The sequence below is a fragment of the Barbus barbus genome (assembly GCF_936440315.1).
Source record: "Barbus barbus genome assembly, chromosome: 49".
Taxonomy (NCBI): domain Eukaryota; kingdom Metazoa; phylum Chordata; class Actinopteri; order Cypriniformes; family Cyprinidae; genus Barbus; species Barbus barbus.
This window is the reverse complement of record NC_136727.1, coordinates 11,314,799-11,341,378: the sequence shown is the minus strand read 5'-3', so window position 1 is coordinate 11,341,378 and position 26,580 is coordinate 11,314,799. Positions and strand designations below refer to the sequence as shown.

Sequence of the window (26,580 nt, the reverse complement as noted above, 5' to 3'; positions counted from 1 at the left end):
AGAAGTCCGCTTTAACACTCGCGATGGAGTTCATAGACCGACCTGCTTTACAATTCAAAAACACCAGCAATTATACCCTAACAAAGGTTGCTAATTGCATCAATGCATAAGTCATCAAAATTCTGATTGGTTCTAAAACCTAGATAAATTTAGGCAATTTCCACATATGGACGCAAGCTTGAAGCATTTCTGCTGATGACTATTTTAGTGACAAGTGATCAGAGGTCCGACACAATACGTCTCTCCAAAGACGTATATCTGATACGCTGGACATCGGCAGCTGAACGTTTGTCCTGGGTCTGTCTGAGGTCCTCCCTGTACAGACAGATACTAACACACATACGCAGAGAAACACTTCTCTTACTTCAAGGTTGCCTCAGCCCGAAACCTTATTGGGCATGGTTACACACACAATGAGAGCAGCTTCTTAGAGAGTAGAAAGGCAGACTAAAGCCATATTCAACTTATTCTCTAACATGCATAAATGTAACTTTGATTAATAATTATTCAAGAAATATAATGAATATTATTGTGAAGGCCTTTGCAGATCTGCCATCCACTCCTTCGGGTTTTTTTTGCAAGTTACCGAGCAGTAAAAACTAGCAGGCCCTACTGGCTTAACTAATATAAATAAAAATCCTCAAGCTTATTGAGGGCAAATAAACAGTCAAAACAAAGACACAGATGCCAAGCAGAAGAACAAATATAAGTGATGGAAATTAAATAAACATTACTTAAAATTGTTCAGGTAAGTATATTTAACAGTAGTATTTGGGTATGAATTGGGTAAAAATGATTTTATATATATATATATATATATATATATATATATATATATATATATATATACAATATATATTCATATTAGTGCTGTCAAACGATTAATCGCATCCAAAATAAAAGTTTTTGTTTACATATGTGTGTGTACTTTGTATATTTATTATGTATATATAAATACACACACATGCATGTATATATTTCAGAAAAAATACGTTATGTTTATATATTAAATATATTTATATATGATATACAGTGCCCTCCATAAGTATTGGAACAGTAAAGACAAAATTTCTCTGTTGGCTGTGGAGTCAAGACATTTACAAATATGATTAAAAGATGAATATGAGACAGAACTACAGAATGTCACATTTTATTATTGGGTGATTCAACACATGTGTTTTATCAGCTAAGATGATCAGCCCTTAGAGTTTCCTCCCTCTATCTGATGTGAGCATAAGTATTGGAACAGTTGCCTCACAGGTCTTTCTAAGTGATCAGATGTGTCCTGTTGCATTAATTCTTCAGATATTAAAAGCAGGGAATGTGTCGTATCAGTTATATCCATTACTTCTGTATTCTGAATCTTGCATTCGATGATGACACACACAAACAAGGATGAAGATGAAGGAGCTGACTTTGAGAGAAAAGCAAGCAATTTGGATGCTAAAAGAAAAGAGGAAGTCAATTAGAGCTAAAGCAAAAACAAAGGGCATGGAGAAATCAAGAGTTTGGAAACCACCAGCGACACCAGCAACCAACAACAACCTGATCGGCTGAGAAAACAACAGTAGTTGATGACAGACAAATCATAAAAGCTGTGAAAATGAACCCTAAAAGACGTGTCTGTAAAATCACCAACAACTTCCAAAAAGCTGGGGTGATGCTCTGACAATCTACTGTCCTCAGGAGACTTTGACACAGAAATACAGATGCTACACAGCAAGATGCAAACCTCTGACCAGCACCAAAAATAGAAAGGGAAGATTAGAGTTAGCAAAAAAGCAACTTGGAACTGTGTTTATGGACCGATGAGACAAAGATGAACCTTTATCTAATTGATGGGAAAACAAAAATGTGGAGAAAAAAGGGAACTGCAATGATCCCAAGCATACAGCCTCATCTGTAAAGCATGGTGGAGGTGGTGTCATGGCATGGGCATGCATGGCTGCCTCTGGAACAGGCCCTCTCAACTTTACTGATGACTTAATGTATGATGACAGTAGCAGAATGAATTTGGAAGGGTACAAAACCATCTTGCCTACCAATATTCAAGAAAATGCCACCAGATTAATTGGGGAGTGCTTCATATTGCATCAGGACAATGACCCAAAACACCCTGCCAGTTCAGTCAAGGAATTTACTTAGGACCATGTGATATTTCAGTTTTTCTTTTTTAATAAATCTCCAAAAATGTCAACAATTCTGTGTTTTTCTGTCAATATGGGGTGCTGTGTGTGAGGGAAAAAAAATGAACTTAAATGATTTTAGCAAATGGCTGCAAATTTAAGGGGGTCTGAATACTTTCCGTACCCACTGTGTATATATATATATATATATACACATACAGTAGTCAACATTTGAAGTGGATCACAACCTTTTAGTTGTCCTAAAACCAAAACAATACCCGTTCCTTTTCTTAGGACAGCTTTGAACTTTTTTGATCCACTTCAAATGTTGGGTACTGTGTGTGTGCGTGTCTGTATGTGTGTGTATATGTGACCCTGGACCACAAAACCAGCATTGGTATATTTGTAGCAATAGCCAAAAATACATTGTATGGGTCAAAATTATTGATTTTTCATTTATGCCAAAAATCATTAGGACATTAAGTAAAGATCATGTTCCATGAAGATATTTTGTAAATTTCCTACTGTAAATATATCAAAACTTATTGGTAATATTCATTGCTAAGAACTTAATTTGGACAATTTTAAAGTCGATTTTCTCAGTATTTAGATTTGTTTGCACCCTCAGACTCCAGATTTTCAAATAGTTGTATCATCCAAATATCCTATCCTAACAAACCATGCATCAATGGAAAGCTTATTTATTCAGCTTTCAGATGAAGTATAAATCTTAATTTGGGAAAATTTACCCTTATGACTGGTTTTGTAGTCCAGGGTGTGTATATATATATTTGCTACTGTCACTTTAAGACCTAATGCACTTATCTAAGGCTACGTTTACACTGTCAGTTAAATGTGACCCAATTCTGATTTTTTTTTTGCTCAAATGTGACACAAATCGGATGTGTTCTATGACCGTGCAAACAGGAAAAAAAGCCATGCATTTGGATATTTTGAGATCGGTTACAGGCCTCATTCATATATTTGGAAAAATAACCAATATAAATCAGATATGTGCCAATGCGACTATCATGTAAACAGACAGATTAGATTTTCTGAGGCATTGCATTCTGTATGTCATTAAAACTGTGACAATTTGGTACTTCTCCACGGTTTAATGACGTCATATTATTCTTTAAGCATGCACAATTTTTCAGACGGTATGGCACGTGTAAACACATGAATCGGATATGAGTCACAATTGAAAGAACGTGTAAACAGACAGTCAAAAAAAAAACAGAATTGGGCATCCAGACCTGCAGTGTAAACGAGGCCAGATATACTGCACGCATCTTATTTTCTCCCAACTGTTTATGTTCACCAAGACGTATTTGTGTTGTCTCGCCAAATCTGGTATTTTGACGACATTTTCGTGTGTATTTGACGGTTTAGGCGTGCACCCGAAGCCCAAAATATACTTTGTGTTTCCGCGGATTAACGGATTTGGTTCTCTTTCCGCAGCTTACTGTACTTTTATTATCTCATTTTAATATCAATCACGTCCTTTTCTTTACTTTCTGATTCCTGATCGTGCTAATATATTGATAAGTTTAAAAAGTCCTGCCATCTGAGAGCTGCGTGGATGTATTTACATACAGAAATAAACCTGTATGTTTATAGCACACAGAAGATCACAATCGCTACAATTCATTAGGTTGTGGACATCTTAAAGATTGATCAAGATAGAAAAGCATCACCCCTAATGAGAACTTTTGCTGTAGAGTAACTAATGTGATGGCACAGAATTTTTTTTCTCTCTTTTCCTTCAACCTTATTTGCTTCGTGCAACAACAAAATTGTGACTGTTTAATAAAAATCTTTAAAAATTTTAGACTAAATGTCCTTTAATGAATAGAGTTCTTTGCTGTAAAGACTTTTTATGCACCTTGACAAATCAATTGCTTGTGTCTTCAGGAATTCTTAAACGAGGATCAAATATGTACGTTTATTATTTTTGAAAGCATGTAAGTGTCTTCTGATAATTTTTATTTTTTTTCCCAGTGTTGCATCTAGTTCTGTTTAACTAGACATTTGTCTAACTTAGGATGTGGTGAAGGTGGTGAACTTTAGCAGTGGTTGAGAATCAAACAGCCCTCTAGCTGGTTTCACTCTCTCTGAAGTGGCGCTTTAGAAAGGAAAAACGCAAAGTCATTGCTTATTGACTTTTTGTTGTTCTTTTATTGACACATTTTGACAACTAGCATACACATGGCACCGTAACAGCTGCCTTTGGCTAAACAACAGTAAAATGCATTCTCGTAGCATCAGGCACCTCCTCTGATCACGTCACTGATCCACTTTTTGTATTTAGAAATTTCAGTGTAAATATTGGGAACGTTTGGGTAGTCACAGTTTTGGGACAGGTTGAAAGAGACAATCCCCACTGCTGTCCCGTTGCACACCAGCGGTCCACCCGAATCACCCTGCAATAACAATGCATTAGAGATCGATTAACAGTCTCATTTTTATTGAGTTCACAAATTATGAACTTTCTTCAAAATATTGATTTAGACATACCTGGCAAGCACCACTTTTGGTCTCGAAACCCCCAGCACACAGGACATTGTTGGGGAGTTTCTAGCCCACTATCTTCCACATCGTCTGGCAGATGGTGGAGTTGATAATCAACACGTCTGTGGCCAGAAGATCATTCACCATATTTTCCTGTTCAGTTTTTCCACATCCTGCAACCTTGCACTTGGTCTTTGGTTTCAGTGGTTTGTCCTTGCACGGGATTTCGATGGTTTTCACACCGTTGCCGTTTTTCAGTTTCTTGGACAGCTAAAATTTCACATAAGAAAAGTGTGATTTTTGTGATTACCATATATGTTTAATCAAATTATTTAATTTGTAATTCAAATTTAAACTATTATTAAATTTTAAATATATAATTAGACATTTATAATTAATGATAAATGTATTATGTTTTATATTAAATTTAAGTTTAGTCATGAATATTGTACCTTCAGAAGCATGATGTCATTCCCAGTTTTGATGTCTTTGAAAGATGGGTGCTTATGTTTATTTTGCACTGTATATCTTTTCAGATTTGCTTCTTTTGGACTGATGTTGTGGGTGCCCAGGATCACAGTCATGTTGCCACTTTATTCATAACATGAGCATAAATGCATTTTAGTAAACAGTTTTATTGAACACCAAACATATTCCAGGTTAGCAATAGGCTTACCTTTTATCGCAATGTGCGGCCGTGAGCACGTAGCTTTGGTGGATCAGGAATCCTCCGCATTTGTGTTTTCCATCAATCTGCACTGATGCCATGTACAGCATGGAGTTCTTCTTAGCTTTTTTGCCATTGATGATATCAGCTCCAAATGTGCCTAAGCAAACAAAGATGCACGTTTGAGATAACAGAAAACAGTTCAGTTATCATTTTATAATTAGTAAAGCATCAGTTTGCTAACCAGTCAATAGCAAGCTCAGCTCATCAAAGCTACTGGGAGCAACAGGCCATATGCTGCATTCATTTTGCTAAAATGCTGCTGGTGCAACCACCACAGTCATTTACATAGGTCTCTGCCACAAGACTCATCCTGACAGTCAGTAATGACGCAATATACAGAATTTCCTACAAATACAGTTTGTTTTCATTGAATACAAGATCTTCTCCAGCATATCTTGGTAAAACTGATGTCTTTCAGATGCAGTTTAATTTCTTTGGCAGCAGTCTAGACTTATGATTGAATCTTGTGACTGCTCTTCTGGTTTGAACAAACCTGTTTTTTGTCATGACTTATTTTCAATTTTGTAGGAGAAGTTTCTAGATTTTATTCAGCACAGAACATGTCCCACAAATGGATGTGGTACTTTCATGAATGGGGTGTCCCAGACTGGGACAAATCCTTTGTTTTGTGTTGTTAAGCTATTGGATATGTTTGCTAAGTATTACCTAGAATGAAACATTGCTTTTAAACACATCATGTATCTTTATCACTGCTATATATGGTCATTTTTGGTCTGCCCCTTTGTGGTCTTGACCTTCTTTACAGTTTTCAGTTACAACAGTCAGGCTATGACCCTTTTGCTATGGGCCATTCTACAGAATTGGTCCAAACTGCTGTTCCACAACTAAAAACACACATTTGGAAAGCATTAAGTATTCAAATCTTAGATGTTTAATAAGATCCTTCTAAACATGCAATCATATTTAAAATTTTGGTAAGCTTAATATATATTATTGTATTTGGATTCCCAAATTTAGTATCATCAAAAAATCAATTAGGAAAAAAATCAACCTTTTCTGAATGTTAAACTCCTGCATTTACTGACCTTTTGCTGGAAGAATAATGACTCATTTTGTACCCGTCTGATGGAAAATGTCATTTCAAATGTGTATATCCAACCAAAATTTAGTCTCAGGTATCTGATGTACTATCAATCCCTGATTTACTGGATCCATGTTTAAATGCGTTATTATTGTAACCCATTATATACACAAGGGCATGGACATTTTGAGGCATAAGTTTTCTCATAAACAAGGATCTGCATGCACAGAAGTGGTCATTGTGAAAATACAGAGACAAGTCATCAGCAAAACTATTTTATTTAGTCAGTATTGTATGATTAAGCATAATTTGCAAGTGCTGTGAACACAAAACTCTTAAGTTTCTTCTTTTTTTATCATTGCTTTGATCCAATGTGCATTTTTTGAAATATCAGTGTAGATATTCGGAACATCAGGATATTAACACCCCTTTATGTTGATGGAGACAATGCCCACTGCCAATGAATTGCACACTAACGGGCCCCCAGAATCGCCCTGCAAGAAAATATGCGAAAATGGGGTTTAATAGAAAAGCAATTGAACATCCCTAATCCAAAAAGAAAACTACAATACATTTGGTTATATGAAGATGAGGCTGTGTCTCTCTTGTATGTTTCTTACCGAGCACACTCCTCCGTTCTGTTTATATGTTTGGTGGAAGTTGTGTGATGTTTTTTCTGTATTTCTTCCATGCTTCCTTACATTCGAGGATGTCAACAGTTGATACGTTCAAGGCCAAAAGGTCATTAACTACTCTATGATGTTTAGTGGAACCCCTTCCAGCAACCAAGCACTGGTATTGTTTTTAATACTGTAATGTTGATGTGGTATGTTCACCGTCTCCATCTTTCCTCCCAAAACTGCTTTCTTGGAAATCTGAAAATGCAAATACTTTTAAATGCGCACGTCGTCTTGTGAAAATTTCATCACAACCCAACAGGTGTTTCTTTACCTTTAGAAGCATGATGTCATTACCTACCTTAACGTTTTTAAATGTTTTTGGTATAAATTTGCGAACCACATTGAATCTTTTTAGATTTTTCTATGGAGGAATATTATGGTATCCAAGAACGACAGTCATCTCTTCACTTGAATGCAATAAAGCGGAGGGAGTCAAACTCACATTTTCATGAATTGTTCAATCACCAATCATAATTTACTCATTCCAAAGAGCTTAGATATTTAATTTAGGGATGAATATGGCTCCAAAAATGAACAACTTACATTGCGAAGGGTGCTGCTGTGAGCACGTATTGAGGATATATCAGAAATCCTCCACATTCATGTTTTTTATTGGTCTGCACTGAGACCATGTATTGCAAGGAATGTTTTGAAGCTTTTTTCCCATTGATTGTCATCTCCAACCACAACTATTGAAAAAACTAAGACAGAAATTACTATAAACTCAAACAATAGTCCCTTTAATGGCACAAGTGCAATTTGTAAAGGTTAATAATTACTAATGAAAGAAGCTACCTGTGATGTGCGATGTGGTCACAGCTGTAGGGCAAACAGAATTGCAGTGAAGAGTGACATTGTGCTTGTGGAACATTGAAAATGTGTCACTGACTTTTAAACTACTCCGTGTAAAAGGGCAAGCCTCCCTTTACACAGCAAACCACAGCATTTCCTGGATGTTCCTTCTGTTAATTAAATGCAATGTGAAAATGATTGTTAAAACGAGGATTCCTGTTAATTCACCCAAAAATGAAAATTGTCATTTACTCAGCCTCATGTCATTCCAAAGCTGTATTATGAAACACAAAATAAGATATATTGAAAACTGTTTTGCCATACAATGAAAGTCAGTGCAGTCCAAAATCAGCACTGGACCCCATCGACATTGTGCATCATATAGACAATTTCCACAGAGAAGTAAAGTCATGAGGGTAAGTAAATTACAGTTTTTTTTGGGGGGGTTGAATTTCTCATTAAATTCTATAAATCTAACATTGCTCACTTGCTTGAGAACCCTGACCAGCTTAGCATAGCAATAGTGGTTCAATCAATGGTGTTTTTCCCATTTGTTTTTAGAGACTTAATATTTTATGCAGATTCACTTAGGACTGTTAGCTTAGTTTTTTTTTTATCTGTGGTGAATCTCATGACTTTGCATATGCCTTCTAATTTCTTTTTAAGATGTGTCTGCAAACTAGACTTTCTCACAGGGTGTCTGACCACATGCAGTGAGCTCGCCCCCCCACAGGAAACCAGGCCTGCTGAGAACGGTTGACACCATCTTTCCACAGAAAAGCATTTGGTGCTTGTCACATCAATCAAGATTTATTTAATTAATTCATAATGAAATGAGCTCGAAAAATTCACACACATGAGCAGACTGCATTGTTGAAGTTTATTAATCAAGTTCTTTCTTCACACCGTCAAGAATAGCATTTGTCCATTTTAGAAATTTGGAAATCTTGGTGTAGACATTTGGTAGATTAGGTGAGTCACAGTTGTTTTTCTCATTGAATGAAACGACACCGACTGCGACATTATTGCACACCAAAGGTCCTCCAGAATCCCCCTGAGAAAAGTCATGAAAGTGCAGGCTGTGAATAAAATTTAACTGTCACACTATTTGTGATTTGTCCAGAATATTATTTGTACCTGGCAAAATCCTCCGCGACCACCTGCACACACCATGCGTGAGGTGGAGTAAGCTTTTAACCAGTGTTTCTGACATTCTTTTTTGTCAATGATAGTGACGTCCACCTCCATAAGCTTAGCACTTGGTGTGCTACTGTTGTTTTTCTTCCCCCATCCTGCAACACTGCATTTGACCTTGGCTTTGATGTCCTTATCTTTCTTTGGTATGGAGATCCAGTTGACCTTCTTGCTCTTACTGACTTTCCCATATAGCTACAACACGTAATTAAATCATTAATTCTGATCATTTTCAAAAATATATACAAATTGGATGACCAATATACTTATTGTGTTCATATTGTATTGCAAAACACTTTTGCAGCTATTGAGGTCGGATACAGGTAAGGTTAGGGACATGTTTGGTGGTATGGGTAAGTTTAAGGTGGGTTTGGGTGTAAGGGATAGGTCAACAGTGCAATTATATATATAATTGCAGAAATATATTACAGATGTATTTACATGCAGATATTTAAAAAAAATATATATGTACAATGTAAAAACATGTATGTATGAAATAAGTGCATTGTATTAAATGATTAATTTAAATGAAAGTACATAGCAGTTAAGGCCACCTAATATAAAGTGGGATTTCTTTCTTTACTTCGAAGGATAATTGGATTAGTAGGTATGTTAGTATTTTTATAATTGCTACATATATGCTTTAAAACAATTGAAACATGAAACAAGTAACACTGTAAATATTGTTCAGTTTACAGCATATAGGATCAGATCTGTAAGGCATTGTTGATACAAAAATCTTATTTTTTGTGGCATATTTGATCTTAAATCTTGTAATTAGAACAAAAAACAAAATCAGTAATGTTTCCATATTCCCAATCCAAGTCACATCCAAATGTGGTGTGAAATCCAATTGAAATTCAAATTGACTGTGTCTCAATCTGAACAATCGGGTTTCAGGTAGCTTTTTTTATCACTTTGTTAGTATTGGAAACATTGCATGAAATTAAGTATTTAATGACTTGCAAAGTGAACTGACTAGTCAGTCCTTAATAACAGATTTGAAACCAAATCAGATTTGTGTGCAGTGTGAACAAGGCCTAAGGGAGTAGGACATTCACTTGTCTGTTCCTCAATTTTGTTTAGCGTATAGTTAAAACACTATTGGTTAATTGCAGTTTGCTCTGCAAAATCAGAGTCATTTACCTGAAGTAGCATGATGTCATTTAGCAGAGTTTTAGGCTCATACCCTGGGTGGATGTGGTAGAATTTCACACCCATGTGGCCAGAGTCATGAGTGCAATCATGAGCTCCAACCACAACTGCCAGCTTCTCCCCTCTGTCAAGATGAAGAAGAAAACAAGCATTGATATTTTAATGGTAAATGAAGGCTGTTTAAAGTCTAGTTTAGCCTTTTAGGCTTGACCTAAAACAATATGAATTTGATAACATGTTAGTGTATTTACAGTACATACTTTATGATGCTTCCATTGCAAAGCCACAAACATTTAGCTCAAATTTAGCTTGTTAACTGTAGCTTTGCTTTAAGTAAAAACAATATTTGTTGGACTTCCTACACTCTAAAGTGAAGGGATGCCACTGAAGAGCCATTTTTAGTTCCCCAAAGAACCTCTCAGTGAACACTTTTTAAAAGCGCCATTTGTGTGAAGACCATTTTAATAATCTAAAGAACCCTTTGTGCAATGGAAATGATAAAGAACCTTTATTTTTGAGACTGTAGGAGTCATGGACCCATTTGGTTGGGTACTATTATACTATGTGTCATTTCCAAAGTAGTCACACCAAGTGAAGCAGCAGTATGGGACTCACAGTGAAATTGTAACTGATCAAAAAAAATAAAAACTTACTCTTTAAAGCAGTGCGCAGCTGTCATGACAAACTGTTCAGACACAAGGAAGCCACCGCATTTATGTTTTTTATTACTTTGAATCGAAACCATGTAGGGTCTTGAATGAGGTTTGGCTTCTGTGCCGTTCACTATACCCACTTGCACAGATGCTAAGAGAGAGACAAATTAGTTTAGGTCAGTTAAGTGAGAAGTAGACTTGACCTAATATTCTTTCATATCAACTTGTAGAGCATAGTGCTAACAATATATAAAATGAACATTAAAATACCATATTTATGATAAATGTAGAAGACATAATGCAATAGAAGTGAGTTATTTTCACTCAGACTTACCTGGGAGGGTCAGATATGGTAGTAGGGTGACTAGCAAAAGCACGGAGATGATCATGATGCTGTACTTGGAAGGTTTCTCGAAGTGCTGAAGATCTCACTGTGTTGATGGTGGTATTTAATGCAAAGTGGGCTGATTTACCCCCCATAAGCACTCATACTTCCTCTATTACAGCTTTATGTGGCTTTCATTTTGCACTGAGTTGGAAAATATAGGCGTTAGGTTTGTGGTCTTAATGGAAGACTATTCTCCCCCATGTATGATGAAATTGGTAATATTTCTTGTAAATTCTGTTCGGTATGAGAAATCATTTAAATGCTTAGTCAAACTGGCTCACGCTACCTGTGGTTAGAACACTGCAGGCCAATTCATACTGCATTAAGAGACACCAACCTATGTACCAGTTGGTCAGGTTTTGTCTGATCAGGGTGTTACCCATGTTGGCGATGATCGACGCTTGTTTTTGCCGATTGAACCAAACCGTTTGTCTTATCTTGAAATGTCTGAGAAGTGACATACTATACTTGGTTGGCTCGTATCTCACACTTTTGAATTGACTTTACTTAATGTACAAACAATTAGTTGATTTTAATTGTAAAAATATAGTAATCTGCACTATTTGCATATGCCTTGGTTGCCTCGAAAACCCTATTTAAGAGAAATTGATTTGAATGTGTACCATTCTGTCAAGATAGTTTCTAGTTCCCAGCCTGCTTTGCTTCAGACTCTAGAAGTGAATATTGAAATTAAGTGTTATTTTGGATAAATTTAAATTAGGGAGTGATCTGTTAATCTTGTTCTGTTATGTTTGGTTTTAAAATTATTTCTGTTATCGCTGCATTTTGAGGGTTTTACCACTGTGCTGAAGAGTAGAGCCTGTGGTTTGTGTCGAGGACTGGTCTAGAAGTGATAAGACTGCTTCATTTAAAAAAAAAAAAAAGAAGCAACATTTGCAGATGCTGATGCACTGGTAGTCTTTCTGGTTATGGTACCATATGCATGTGTGCTATTGGTAGCAGGATGATTGAAGCTACTGAAGAAGCCACTTACTTGGGCCTTTTTAAGGCAATCAGTGTGCATGGTTTTAATAAGTAAATCAGATTGCTCCTCAGGTAAAAACAACCTAAAAACTGAAACTGCCTAAAATGTTACATTAGTTAGCTTAACTTTAATGAGTTTGGAATACACAGCCAGTAAATTTAACTTAAAATAAATTTGTTGAAACTAGAAGTGTTTTACTTTTTGTAAGGAAATTGGTCAGCATGCTTTTTAAGTAAGGTCAACTAATTAGGTTTTACAATCTTCTATTTATTAATTTATTTAGAAGATTTAAAAAAAAAAATGTTGTTACAACTTAAATCCTGGAGGCTTTTCCAGGTCTATTGTATTTAATTTAATTTTGACCTGTCTATATATATATATGCTATCAGTGATATTAGTGGTGTCAAAATTAGCACGTTAACGCATGCGATAATTTTTTTCAGTTTAATGCGTTAAAAATATTTAACGCAATTAACGCGGGGGCGGGGCTAGGGTTGGCCGCCCCACTCACAACTGCTGCTTCTGTCACTTTTTCTCTTGACAAGAAGTGCATTTATTCAGTCGTAGAACGTCTTTATGACCACATCAAATGGGAGATGTTTCAGACTCGCGCTCCACTTCACTTCAGCACCAGGTGCGAGTCAAACGAGCGCAGAAAGTGTACTGCGCTCGCAGTGCGCGCTCTTTAATTGCACGCACAAAGACACCGGCTCACGCTGTAGCTCAGGGTTCCTAAAATCCTGCCCTGGAGGGCCAATGCGCTGCAGACTTTAGCTCCAACCCTGATAAAACTCACCTACCTGTGATTTTCTAATGATCCTGAAGACACTGATTAGCATGCTCAGGTGTGTTTGATTAGGGTTAGAGCTAAACTCTGCAGGAAAGTGGATCTCGTGGGCCAGATTTGAGGATCCCTGCTGTAGCCTGTATCCTTTCATATCAAAGCGCGAAATAAACTATGTGCATGCAATGTTGTGGTCAGTTAAGTCATGAAGTTACCAAAAAGACGATTAAAGCCTTAAAACTGTGCATGCATGTAATATATTTTATATAGGGTGACCATACGTGCCATTTTTCCCGGATGCTTCCTGGCCAGGATGTTTGTATTGCCTAAAATATCTAAGATTTACCTTTGTTTGCATGTGCAAACCTATCGGTGTATGACATCGTTCCTTATGTTTTCGAAACGCTCTCGAGGTACTTTGAATCAAAGCAATATAGAAATCCTGGCCAGGACGCATTCGGGAAAAATGGCACGTATGGTCACCCTAATTTTATTTGAGTCACATTTAAGAACATGGTTTTCTGTCTCACTCATCTAACACGCCGGATTTAACTCGTCAGCTCATTAATAGAGACTTTAAGACCTGAGGTGTGTCAGCAAAGTTAAAAAGAGTTGAGAGAATATATGATGCGTGTCAGATCCGCTTCACGTTCAGTAGCGACAGCTCTTAAAGAAATAACAGCCAAAGTAACCTAATAACCAGCTGCTGGGATGTCTATTAATCAAAGGACAAAGTGAACTTTTATAGCTTTAAGAATTCATCTATATTTAATTTAGAATGTGTTTGATAACTTCAATTTCTGTATATTTCTGTTGAAGGGCAAAGGTAAATATGACTTGTATTATAATGGGTTTATGTGAAGATTGTTTTAAGTTCACTTAAATTAGAAGTTCTTGTGGCCAAGTATGATGATGACCCATACTCCGGATTTTGTGCTCTGCATTTAACCCATCCAAGTGTACACACAGTAGTGAACATACACCCGGAGCAGTGGGCAGTCAATGCTGCTGCGCCCAGGGAGCAGTTGGGTGTTCGGTGCCTTGCTCAAGGGTCTCTAAAAGTTACTTTTAAAAGTAATGCATTACAATACTGCGTTACTCCCTAAAAAAGTAACTACGTTTTATGGAAAGTAATGCGTTACCTTACTTTTGCTTTACTTTTTAAATATGAGCAGGGCTTGATTGTTTTTAATACAAGAAGTTTTAATTATAGCAAATGTAAAAGCCCTTTCACACCAAAAAGTGTAATGAATAAACCTCAGGCTGACGGAAAAGTAAATTCACGTCTGTAAAGTAGAACGCAGGAGAAGATTCAACACTCTTCAGCAATAAAAAAAACAATGAAGCACAATTGTTAGTATATCTAAAGTCATTTTTGCTTATTAGTATGGTTGAACTGGATCATCAAAGGTGCATCATATTCTGAGTTTGCATTTCACTGTTTTAATTCATTTTGATGAATCCTAAATCTATTTTTTTATATTATATAATATATGGATGGCAACCAAGTGAACTATTGTATAGTGAATTTGGACGTGTCCTATGTAATATTATAATTATATGTGGTGACAATAAGGACACTACGACTGATTGATGCTTGCCATGTGATACTTTTATTGAAAGAAGGGCGAATTTAAGAAAACATTTCTTCCCTTTTTTATTTTCCATGAAGTCACTTAACATTTCTAATGATTTGGTGGATCCATGGAAGATAAGCTGAAATCTTGGTGTAAACATTAGGATGCTCAGGTGAATTACAGTGACAAATGTCACCGAAAGATGTGATACCAACTGCAGTGTCTCCACAAACCAAAGGACCTCCAGAATCCCCCTGTGAAGAAACACAGATAAGTGCATCACTAGTGAAACCAGTTCATACATTACCATAAAGTCTGTGAATCATCTTTTGTACGTACTCTGCAGGATCCAGCACTGCCATGCACACAGATCATCTGTGAGGCTACATATTCATCTCCCCATCTGAGGTGACACTCTCCATGATTTATTGTAGTCACGTTTGCCTCCATTAGACGATTGCTGATTTGGCCATCAGTTTGCAGTCCCCAGCCAGCAACACTACAGAGAGTATTTACATCAACATCTTCTCCTTTCTTTGGTAATGATATCCATTTAACATTGTTTAGTTTGACTTTTTCCTTTAGCTGTAATTCAAAAACAGAACCATAATTAATGAGCATAATCTTTTATAAGTCTAATTTCAGTTGATTTACTGCTGTTCTGGCGGTTAAGTTGAATTAAAAATGTTTTAGTGTGCCTCTTTAAAAAAAAAAAGTATATTTCCTATATTTCCTAATTTTTGTCTTATCTAACAATCACAATAAAATCTCCCAGTAATGTTTTTTTTGGTAAGATTTTCTGAGTTTTTATAATTTTTTGTTGATGCAATGAGCAATAAATAAATAAATAATGTAAGAAACCGTCTCAAATAAGCACTTGGTCTTTTCTTTGTCCTGGTCAGATGTTGTTTTGCTTACCAACAAAAGCATGATGTCATTCCGAATAGGACTGCTTATATACTCTTCGTGCTGGAAGTAGTCTTTCACTGTAAACTGGTTCGAAATCGTTTTGAGCTTTAAGTTTTGAATACCAGCCAGAACCGTCAGAATATGACATCTGTTGAAAGAGCATAGTGGAAAGATTGATTTATGGAGTCAAGATGCTTGTTTTTGACATACAATACATTTTACTGATGCACTGCAGTCAATTTGTTATTCGAACATGGTTTTAACACAACATTGCAGTTTAAACTGAAGAAAACTCTTACCTGTTCCAGCAATGTGCAGCAGTCAAGACCCACTGATCAGAAATGAGGAATCCACCACATACATGTTGCCCATTCAATTGAATAGAAACCATGTAAGGTCTGGAGTTGGGTTTTGCTTCTGTGCCATTCACTATACCCACCTTCACATGAGCTGAGAGAGTGTTGTAAGTGAGCTTATTTACTACATTCCATCAAATTATTCTTAGAATTCTTATATAATCAGTCTCACCAGTGAAGGTCAAGAGTGGAAGCAGAGAGGCCAGCAGGAGCAGAGAGATGATGGTCATCATGAAGACAATCACAGTCAGTGAGCTCTCACTCACAGCATACTGTATAAATGTACTTTAAATGTGGGCGGAGACATTGAGCTGCCTACTCTTTAAAAAAAAAAAAAAAAAAAAAAAATTTCTTATAGCATGACCAAGCATTGTTGTTGATCCTTGCGGTCACAAAGCCACAAGCCACAGATGGTTTGGGCGATACGAATCAAGCATGTATTATGATGAACATAAATATGAATGATGAAAATGTGCTTTGCACCTTAAAACTGACAGATGAAATAGAATATGATGTGAAAATTGACTTAATAATAAATATTGGCTGTTTATTAGCACTATAAAGCGCATTTGTACATGACCATATTCTACATCCATAATCCTAAACTTAACAACTACCTTACTACTAACTGTTAATAAGCAGCAAATTAGCAGTTTAAGGTAAAAGTCACAGTTAATGGTTTGTTAATAGCGAGAATTGGACCCTAAATTGAAGTGTGACCGAAAATTCTGTCATTAATCATTCATCCTCGTGTCATTCTAAAACCATAAGAACTTTGTTCGTTCTTCAGAAGACAAATGAAGATATTTTTTATGAAATCCGAGAGCTTTCTGACCCTGCAATAGACAGCTACACAACTGACATGTTCAAGGCCCAGAAAGGTAGTAAGGACATTGTTAAAATAGTCCATGAGGCATCAGGGGTTTATTTTATGAAGCTACGAGAATACTTTTTGTGCACAATGAAAACAAAAATAATGACTTTATTCAACAATGTCTTCTCTTCCGTGTCAGACAGTACTGGAGTAATGATGCTGAAAATTCACTTTTACCTTACAGGAATAATTTATATTTAAAAGTATATTAAAATAGAAAACTGTTATTTTAAATTGCAATAATATTTCTGAAAATTACAGTTTTTTCTATTACAGTTAAAAGTAATACCAAAACAAATATTCTATGACATTTCCACAACTTTTAGTTTAGTTTAGTTTATTTATTTACAGGGGCAATGCACATTAATGAACAAATGTAAAGTGCCAGAATTAGCCCAAAAGGCTAATTTTTCATCTGTAGACCCTTGACAGAATGTTAAAAGGTCACCCTAAAAACAAAGACAGAGCATCACATATACAGTGGGGATCGAAAGTTTGGGAACCCCTTGCAGAATCTGTGAAAATGTGGATAATTTTACCAAAATAAGAGAGATCATACAAAATGCATGTTATTTTTTATTTAGTACTGTCCTGAGTAAGATATTTTCCATAAAAGATGTTTACATATAGTCAACAAGACAAAAAATAGCTGAAATTATTAAAATAACCACATTCAAAAGTTTGGGAACCCTTGGTTCTTACTACTGTGTGTGGTTACCTGGATGATCTACGACTGTTTTTTTGTTTTGTGATGGTTGTTCATGAGTCCCTTGTTTGTTCTGAACAGTTCAACTGAGCACTGTTCTTCAGAAAAATCATGCAGGTCCTGCAGAATCTTCAGTGTTCCAGCATCTTTTGCATATTTGAACCCTTTCCAGCAGTGACTATGATTTTGAGATCCACCTTTTCATTCTGAGGATGATTGAGGGACTCAAACACAACAATTAAAAAAGGTTCAAACATTCACTGATGTTCCTGAAGGAAACACGATGCATTAAGAGCCGGGGGTGAAAACTTTTTGAATTTGAAGATCAAGGTAAATTGTACTTCATTTGTCTTCCAGGAAGCATGCAAGTGTCTTCTGTCGTGTCAGAAGGGCAGTACTAAATGGAAAAATATGATATTTCAACAAAATAAGAAAAATTTGGACATCTTCATCCTGTTCAAAAGTTTTCACCCCCCGGCTCTTAATGCATCGTGTCATAGATAAGCCATTTTTTTGTCTTGTGGACTATATGTAAACATCTTTTATGGAAAATATCTTACTCAGGACAGTACTAAATAAAAAATAACATGCATTTTGTATGATCTCTCTTATTTTGGTAAAATTATCCACATTTTCACAGATTCTGCAAGGGGTTCCCAAACTTTCGCATGCCACTGTATACACATCATATGGAGAGAGAAGAGAGAGAGAGAAAAAAAATGAAATAATAATAATTACAGAAAATAAATTCACACACAAACAGAAAAATAATTACTAAAATGCAAAATATAAGTGAAATATCTAAAACAAAGTAAACATGAAAGGAGAGAGAGAGAGAGAGAGAGAGAGAGAGAGAGAGAAAGAGAAAGATGGCAACAGGAGAAAGCAACATAGCCAAGAGCAATTAGTGCAAGGAAGTCTATTGTCAAGAATACAATACTAATGTTGACAGTGCTGAGTTGTAAGTAACCATTTTTTAAGATGAGACTGAAAAGAACCAAAAGTATGTAATCGTCTAATTGTTGATGGGATGGAATTCCATTTCCTTGCAGCTTTGACTGAAAATACAGACTGACTGAAGTTACTTCTTTTGAGAGGAATAATACAGTCCCCTCTTTCCCCACCCCTTGTAGATCGGTGAGCAGTTGTTCTAATATTCACAAACTGTTTTAGTGAAGACAGGCTATGTATAATCTTAAACAGCAGGAATATGTACATATTTGATCAAGTTATCCCAGCTTAGCAAATTGTTTTTTTTTTATATTGAGCAATTATGAAACTGAACTGATTTCTTATCAAGAGTTTGTGATTGTTTATACAAAGACTCTAGTGTTTTCAGAGTAGTAATACTAGCTTGTGACCAAGTAGGGCCCCGACTGCAGTGGCACATCAATTGCCTCGAGTTGCTGGCAGTATGGCTTGCTCTGTGCCACTTCAAAACGCTGCTACACGACAAGCATGTACTGGTCCGTACGGACAACACTGCGAACGTTGCGTACATCAACCACCAAAGAGGTCTACGCTCCCGTCGCATGTTGCAGCTCGCCTGCCATCTCCTCCTTTGGAGTCAGAAGCATCTGAGGTCGCTTTGCGCCGTTCATGTCCCAGGCGAGCTCAATCGTGCAGCTGATGAGCTCTCACGTCATCCCGCCCTTCCGGGAGAATGGCGACTCCACCCTGAGGTAGTCGAGCTGATTTGGAGACGCTTCAGGGACGTTCAGGTAGACCTGTTTGCCTCCCCGGACACGTCCCACTGCCAGCTGTTTTACTCCCTGTTCGAGGGGACCCTCGGCACGGACGCGCTGGCAAATATGCGCTTCCCCCAGTGAACCTTTTCGCACAGACCCTGTGCAAGGTCAGGGAGGACGAGGAGCAAGTCCTTTTGGTGGCACCATACTGGCTTAATCAGACTTGGTTCCCAGAACTGATGCCCCTCGCAACAGCACCTCCTTGGCAAATTCCTCTGAGGAGGAATCTCCATTCTCAGAGAGGGGGCACCCTTTGGCAGCCGCGTCCAGACTTGTGGAATCTCCACGTGTGGTCCCTGGATGGAACGTGGAGGTTCTAGGTGGGCTACCTCCAGCGTTAGTAAACACCATCACTTCAGCTAGAGCCCCGTCTACAAGACACGCTTACAGGCTGAAGTGGAACCTGTTCGTGGATTGGTCGTGCTCTCCTTCTGGCAAGATGGGTTGGAGCGAAGGCTGTCTCCCTCCACCCTCAAAGTGTATGTTGCCGCTATTGCCGCAAATCACGATGCAGTAGACGGTAAGTCTGTGAGGAAGCACGACTTGGTCATCAGGTTCTTCAGAGGGGCGAGGAGGTTAAATCCTCCGATCACGCCAGGGGCGTAGCCATCATTTCAGAAGTGAGGGGGACAGAAATGTTATATATACATATATATATATATATATATGTTTTTTTTTTAACAAGTTTCTTCTGCTCACCAAGCCTGCATTTATTTCATCCAAAATACAGTTTTACTATGTATAACTGCTTTCTATTTGAATATATTGGAAAATGTAATTTATTTCTGTGATCAAAGCTGAATTTTCAGCATCATTACTCCAGGCTTCAGAGTCACATGATCCTTCAGAAATCATTCTAATATGCTGATGTGCTGCTCAAGAAACTTAAATAAATTATTATTATTATTATTTAAAACAGTTGATTAGTTTTTTTCAGGATTCTTTGATGAATAGAAAGATCCAAAGATCAGCATTTATCTGAAATAAAAAGCTTTTGTAACATTATACTCTATACCATTCAAAAGTGTGGAGTTAGTATTATTATTATTTTATTTTATTTATTGGTTTAAATTGATCAAACGTGAGGATAAAGACATTTATAATGTTACAAAAGATTTCTATTTTAGATAAATGTTGTTCTTCTGAACTTTCTATTCATCAAAGAAACCTGGAATTCTTTTTTAGCAGAAAATCAGAATATTAGAATGATTTTTGAAAGATCGTGTGACTGGAGTAATTTACATTTTAAAATATATTCAAATAGAAAACAGTTCTTTTAAATAATTAAAATATTTAAAAAATGTTTGCTGTAGGCCTACTTTGGATCATATAAATCCAGGCTTTCTGAGCAGAAGAGACTTCTTTAAAAATCATTTAAAATCTTAATGTTCAAAAACCTTTGACTGGGCAACTTTAATTTTTTTCTCTTATTTCTAGCTTTTAATTGGCATAGAAATCAGATACATGCTGGACAATAACCAATAATAATTATTTGTTTATATACTACAAACACTTTTTTTGTCCCATGAGGCAGAATAGTTTCTCTACTGTAATGAATGCTATGTCAATTAGCACTGCATTGTCCATATACTTTATTTATTACCTGGAGATGACTTGAAAATCACAAATAAACCATATATAGTCGCAATCGCAAATCCAAACTCGTCGTTGTTTTCTGTTTTCATCCATTTAATATATTAGGAATTTCATGGTACAACTTTCTGAGCGAGAGCGCCCTCCGGCTTCGAGTATGAATGAAACACACACTGCATGTAATGAGCGTTTAGCGGTCCGTGATGTTCATCTCGCCTTATTCTGGGTCCGAATAAAACATCAGATCATGCAACAGACTCTCCTGTCTCTTTGAATTGAAATCTATATTTATTCACACCGGCTCTTGAAAAACTTTATGCCAACACACTTGCCCGAAAAAGTGCGGGGGACGAATTTACGTCATATTAAAAGTATGTAATCTACGCCCCTGGATCACGCTTGCTGCGAAATTCTCCTCTACGAACCGGATACTTGCGCTTTTACTGCTTCTCAGTTCAGTCCCCCTTCGCGAACCCTGTTGAAGTTCCTCCCGCACCCTCAGCAGTCAGGCGTGGCAGAGCGCCAGACGCCAGGTCCAGCACTCGTGTGTTTGCCCAAGGTCAGCCCTTGTGCTGGGCTAGGTGCCCGTGTGTAGTGATTCCCCTTCAGGTAATCCCACATGTGTATTCTTCCACAGTACGTCTCCCCTCACGGTGAGCCCATGTCTTTCCCTGGCAAAGACCTTCTGCTGCCTCTGCTGTGTATTGATCTCACCCCAGGCTGGCTGAGTCTACCTCAGAGACTTCCATATGTAGTACTGCCCTTGGCCAGTCCATATGTGTAATCTCCACATGGTACCTCATTTATGCAGGATGTGGCTTCCGTAGCGTTCCCCTACATGGAGTATGCTTTCCCAGTGTTATCCATACTCACTGTACGGACAGAGCCAATCCTCCCTATATGCAGAATACGCAAGCTGCGTAGAGCCCCCGAAACACCAGGGGGTCCCCTTGCTCTCAAAGATGTTTTAATTTTAGTTTCGTTTTTGAATTTGGTCAGCGGTTATGAAAACATGAATGGCCATTTATTTTAATGTGGTGCGCTGTCACCCTCTCTACGTAAAAATCAGCCAAATCATGTAATCGTACAGTCTCTTGCTTGAGACTAAAAAACGAGTTGAAAGCTTACTGAGCCGCGGAAGAGATACTGTTTCTCGAGCGCTTTCCGCGAGCGCGATTTGAGACCGAGTGAAACACGGACAAATGCGTTACATCCATTCTTTCATCACAACCTGGAGGGGGTCAGCAATAGTTCCGTTTTCATAGGGATCCCATTTCCGTCATTCACTTGACGTTATGTCGAACGTGACTGACTAAAAGTAAACGTATCGGTTACGTATGTAACACTCGTTCCCTGAAGGAGGGAACAGAGATGTAACGTCCCGTCGCCACAGTTGCTTTACGGCCGGGGCACACAGTCTCGGCTCCAAAGCAAAAAACTGATGTGTGTTTGCACGCCAACTCTCATTGGCTTGTTCTGTTAACACTTGAAGGTGATTGGGCTCTCGGGCGAGATCCCATTTACGTCAGTCACTTGACTTTACGACTCCATTTCCTCCTTCAGGGAACGAGCGTTACATACGAAACAGAGATGTTTTTTGTAATTTATCGGTATGGTCATATAACACAAAGTATAGCGTCAGAAATTTATTTTAATAAAAAAAAATTAAAAAAATTAAACAATCATGACCGTCCGTAAAAAAGGCGTCATTAAGTGACTTGGTATGTGAAGTAAATGAGTAAATGGTGTGTCATAAACATTAAGGTCACTAATGAAATATTAAGGTCACAACCGAAACACTTAAAAAAACAAAAAACAAAAAACATAGTCGACTCTGAATTGCTGAAACAAGTCATTTTAATTTTGAATCTCATTTCCGAGAAGTTCATACATCACAAGTTGAGCTCGTCTGCTTTCTTCATGGACATCTCAGGAAAAAATAAACCTCCTCAAACGCTGTAGCATGTTGATGTGGATAATGTAGTGTTGAGAAGATGCTGTGCTCTGCACTGTCAAAGTGAATTTACTTTATATTCCAGGCATGGCAGAGCATTCCCATCATTTAACTTAAGGCTGCTTCCCCAATCTCTGTTGAGTTCAAAGTGGGATTTGTAAACTGGTTGTCTTTGAAAGATGGAACAGTGCCCAATTTGTTTGGACCAGCTTGCTTCTCCGAATCACAACCTGTAAGTATGATTAATAATAGTTTCTTTAAAGTTCTGCCGAGCATGCAAAATATGTAGTTTTTTTGTGTTGTGTATACAATCAGTGCAGCTGTAGGTCTCCTGTTAACTCACAATATAGTTCTGCTAATCAGCTGCGGGCCAGCTATTGTCTAGAAATGTGTTGATTAATATAGAATGTCTGTAGTTCTTATTACTTGGAGTCATGATAAAAGATGGAGAAATACGATGATTTACCAACTGCAGCGCTTTATCAGTATTACATGTCTGGGTTCGGCTAACCCATATACCACTATTTTTTGGGTCTTTACTAAAAAGCTGTGGGTCCGGTTTGCTGACATAAGTGTAAAACAACTTTCCCCCCTATGATTATATGAAATATATGATTCATTATATTTAGAACAGAGTGGAGCACTATCATTGGTATAATAGAATTGACGTTCTGCGTTGTGAGCAGTAGACCAATCACAACAGATTGGGTCATCTGACCAATCAGAGCAGAAGAGCCTCATGCAAAGGAGGGGTTTGGAAAGATGAATCTTCAAACGAACGATAGATCTTTTTCACATTTACGGGTTTCTCAGCAGCAGAAGTCATCATAATTGGTTAAACTTTGAGAGCAGTGAATGGGAGAGTACCACAAATAAATATTTTTTTGCATTCCCATTTGCACAAATAGCAAAAGAAAAATGACTGTAACACAGTTCGTATATCGGGAAGAAGGAGGCGGGAACCGGCAAACATTTCAACAAGTTTAATAATAAAAATAAACAAACACAAAAGTAAAGCGGGAGCCCCTCACGGACGACTGCCGCACACAAAACACAAACTAAAAGTCCAGGCCTGGTCCTCTCTCGTCTTCCACTGTAGTCACTCCTCCTTTTATCCTGCCTGCTGTTCTTCAGAAAAATTCTTCAGGTCCCAGAAATTCTTTGCTTTTCCAGCATTTTTGTGTATTTGAACCCTTTCCAACAATGACTGAATGATTTTGAGATCCATCTTTTCACACTGAGGACAACTGAGGGACTCATTTGCAACTATTACAGAAGGTTCAAATGCTCACTGATGCTCCAGAAGGAAAAGCCATGCATTAAGAGCCTTTTGAACAAAATGAAGATGAGTACATTTTTCTTGGTTTGGCTAAATATCATATTTTTTTATTTAGTCATTTAGTACTGCCCTTCAGAAGCTACAGAAGATACTTACATGTTTTCCAGAAGACAAATTAAGTTAAATTTACCTTGATCTAAGGGGAGTCACGTGACGTGCTCATGAACCTAGTCGCACTTGAGTAGAGCTCCGTACGTTTGGCCTCTTTTTGCTGATTTTTTTTTTCGTTTTAAGTTTTATTCATTGGTGGTGCTTTACCTGATGGCATGCAGTCATAAACAGCAGGAGTTGTCTCCGTCGGCTTCTCCGATTAAGAAGAAATCAAGAAAAACTCAAACGATATGATGGACAAGATGGCGAACACTGTTACACACTTTGAGGACGTTCTTAGAACCGAGTTGACGGTGATGCGGAATGAGTTCGCTTCTCACATGTCAGTTGTTCAGTCGCTATGCTCTAAACTGGATCTTCTTACCGGGGAGATGCGAGAACAAAAGAAAGTCGTCGCAGATCTTTCGACCAACTAGAATGGAACTATTTATGGGCGGTTCTACAGCATCTGGGTCTGGAATCGAGTTTCATAAATATGATAAAAGTTCTGTATGCCAATCCAGCAGCCACTGTTCTCACAGGTGCTGTTCGCTCTCACCCATTCTTTATACATCGAGGTACTCGTCAGGGTTGACCGCTGTCTCCTCTGTTATTTGCCCTATCCTTGGACCCCTTAGCTCAAGTGGTCCGACAATCTGAAACTATTTCTCCCATAAATATACAGAAAACTCATCATCATATCTTTTTGTTTTTGGAGAAGCCGTCACATTCTATTCCTCATGTGTTGAATTTATTTGACCATTTTGGATCTCTCTCTGGGTTTAAAATTAATTGGAGTAAGTCATGTTCCTTTCTATATCTATTCCATTGGTTCAGAACTTTCAGTACTTGGGGATAGATGTTTCTCCTTCCCTGCAGGAAATCGTCTCAAAAAACTATAATGGTATTCTAGCCAAAGTATCCTCAGATTTGGAAAATTGGTCTCTCTTCCTACTTCTTTTCAGGCCCGTATATCGGTGATTAAAGTGAATGTTCTCCCATGTATTAATTTATTTTCTTCCATGATTCCTCTCGCTCCACCAGTTGGCTACTGGAATAAACTAGATGCATGTGTTTCACGGTATATATGGGATGGGAAACGTCCTCGTATTAAACTGACTACCTTACAACGATGTAGATTACATGGAGGTCTTTCTTTCCCTAATTTTAGACTGTATGCTCAAGCCTTCTCCCTCTGCCCTTTATCAGTTTGGTTTGATCCTGACGCTTCTGTGTCTTGGAGAGCAATTGAGGAATCTATCGTTTATCCGTATAAATTGAAGCATCTTGTTTTTTCGGGAGTTCCGCTTAGGCAGTGTAAATCTCGGTTTGGTCCCATTGTAACCCACCTCCTCTCCACATGGAGGGATGTTGAAAGACATTCACAACTAGCTACAAAATGGCATAGGCAGTCGCCTATTTTCCACAATAATAACCTTTTGTCAGGCAGTACTCCATTTCATTGTACGCAATGGACTCATAGTAAAGTAAACACTCTGGGAGATATCTATGATGATAGTGGTTTAAAATCTTTCCAGAATCTTAAAACTTTGCACAAACTAATCCTTCCTTCTGAGGAATTTCCCTCCTCTGCTATCTCTTTCTTCTTGAGCATTCATACAAACCTTTATCTATTACTACTGTTTGGGCTAAGGATCTTAATGAGGATGTTCATGTTTTATTTTCCGATCAGGTATGGGGTATGTTTAAATTGTCTTCTAAAATCCCTAATCACCAAATGATTCATTGGAAATTGCTGCATAGGGTTTACTTGACTCCAATGAAATGTTTTATATGAACCTGTCGTCTTCTCGTAAGTGTAAGCTCTGTTCCCAAGGAGTTTTAGCCGCGTTATTGCGTTTTTTTTGGGAGTGCTCCTCTTTCTCACCTTTTTGGACTCAGCTCTCACAGGACCTATCATATTTGTTAGGTACTGAGATATGTTTGACTCCGCGCCATTTTTTCATGAATGAGTTTTGGGACTTCACCTTGTCTGTCCAACAAACATCTTTACTGTTAGCTGCTCTCACAGCAGCAAAAAATTGCTTGTCAACCATTGGAATCCTCCTCACACAATGGACAGACAAACCTGGACGGTGTATTTGTTGGACATTATCTCAATGGAACTCTCTACTTCTCGTATACATGGATCTAACGTGAAAACTGTTAATTGATGGCATTCAGCTTGTAATGTTGTCTTCTTTTCTAAAATCTTTGTAAAAGATTTTGTTATTTATCTATTAATATTAATTAATGTGTTTATCATTGTTATATATTTATTTGTTTATTTTAAGTCTACCAAGGAATGGGATGGGTTGGTGTGGGTTCTAAATTTGTACAGCTGCTTTTTGTTTTGTACCACTGTTCCACAAAATGAAACTCAATAAACAGTTG

General features: G+C 37.5%; 1 pseudogene across 1 annotated transcript; it reads right to left on the bottom strand.

The window, feature by feature from the left end:
* Window positions 1-4,390: 4,390 nt before the first annotated feature.
* On the bottom strand, window positions 4,391-16,128 carry LOC306867277 (transmembrane protease serine 9-like; annotated as a pseudogene). The gene is made up of 13 exons: window positions 16,055-16,128; window positions 15,826-15,976; window positions 15,536-15,674; window positions 14,957-15,202; window positions 14,814-14,871; window positions 10,884-11,034; window positions 10,222-10,354; window positions 9,019-9,270; window positions 8,788-8,935; window positions 5,314-5,464; window positions 5,090-5,228; window positions 4,644-4,907; window positions 4,391-4,549 (listed from the first exon to the last, which is right to left on the bottom strand). The product of its transcript is annotated as a transmembrane protease serine 9-like (transcript).
* Window positions 16,129-26,580: the final 10,452 nt, after the last annotated feature.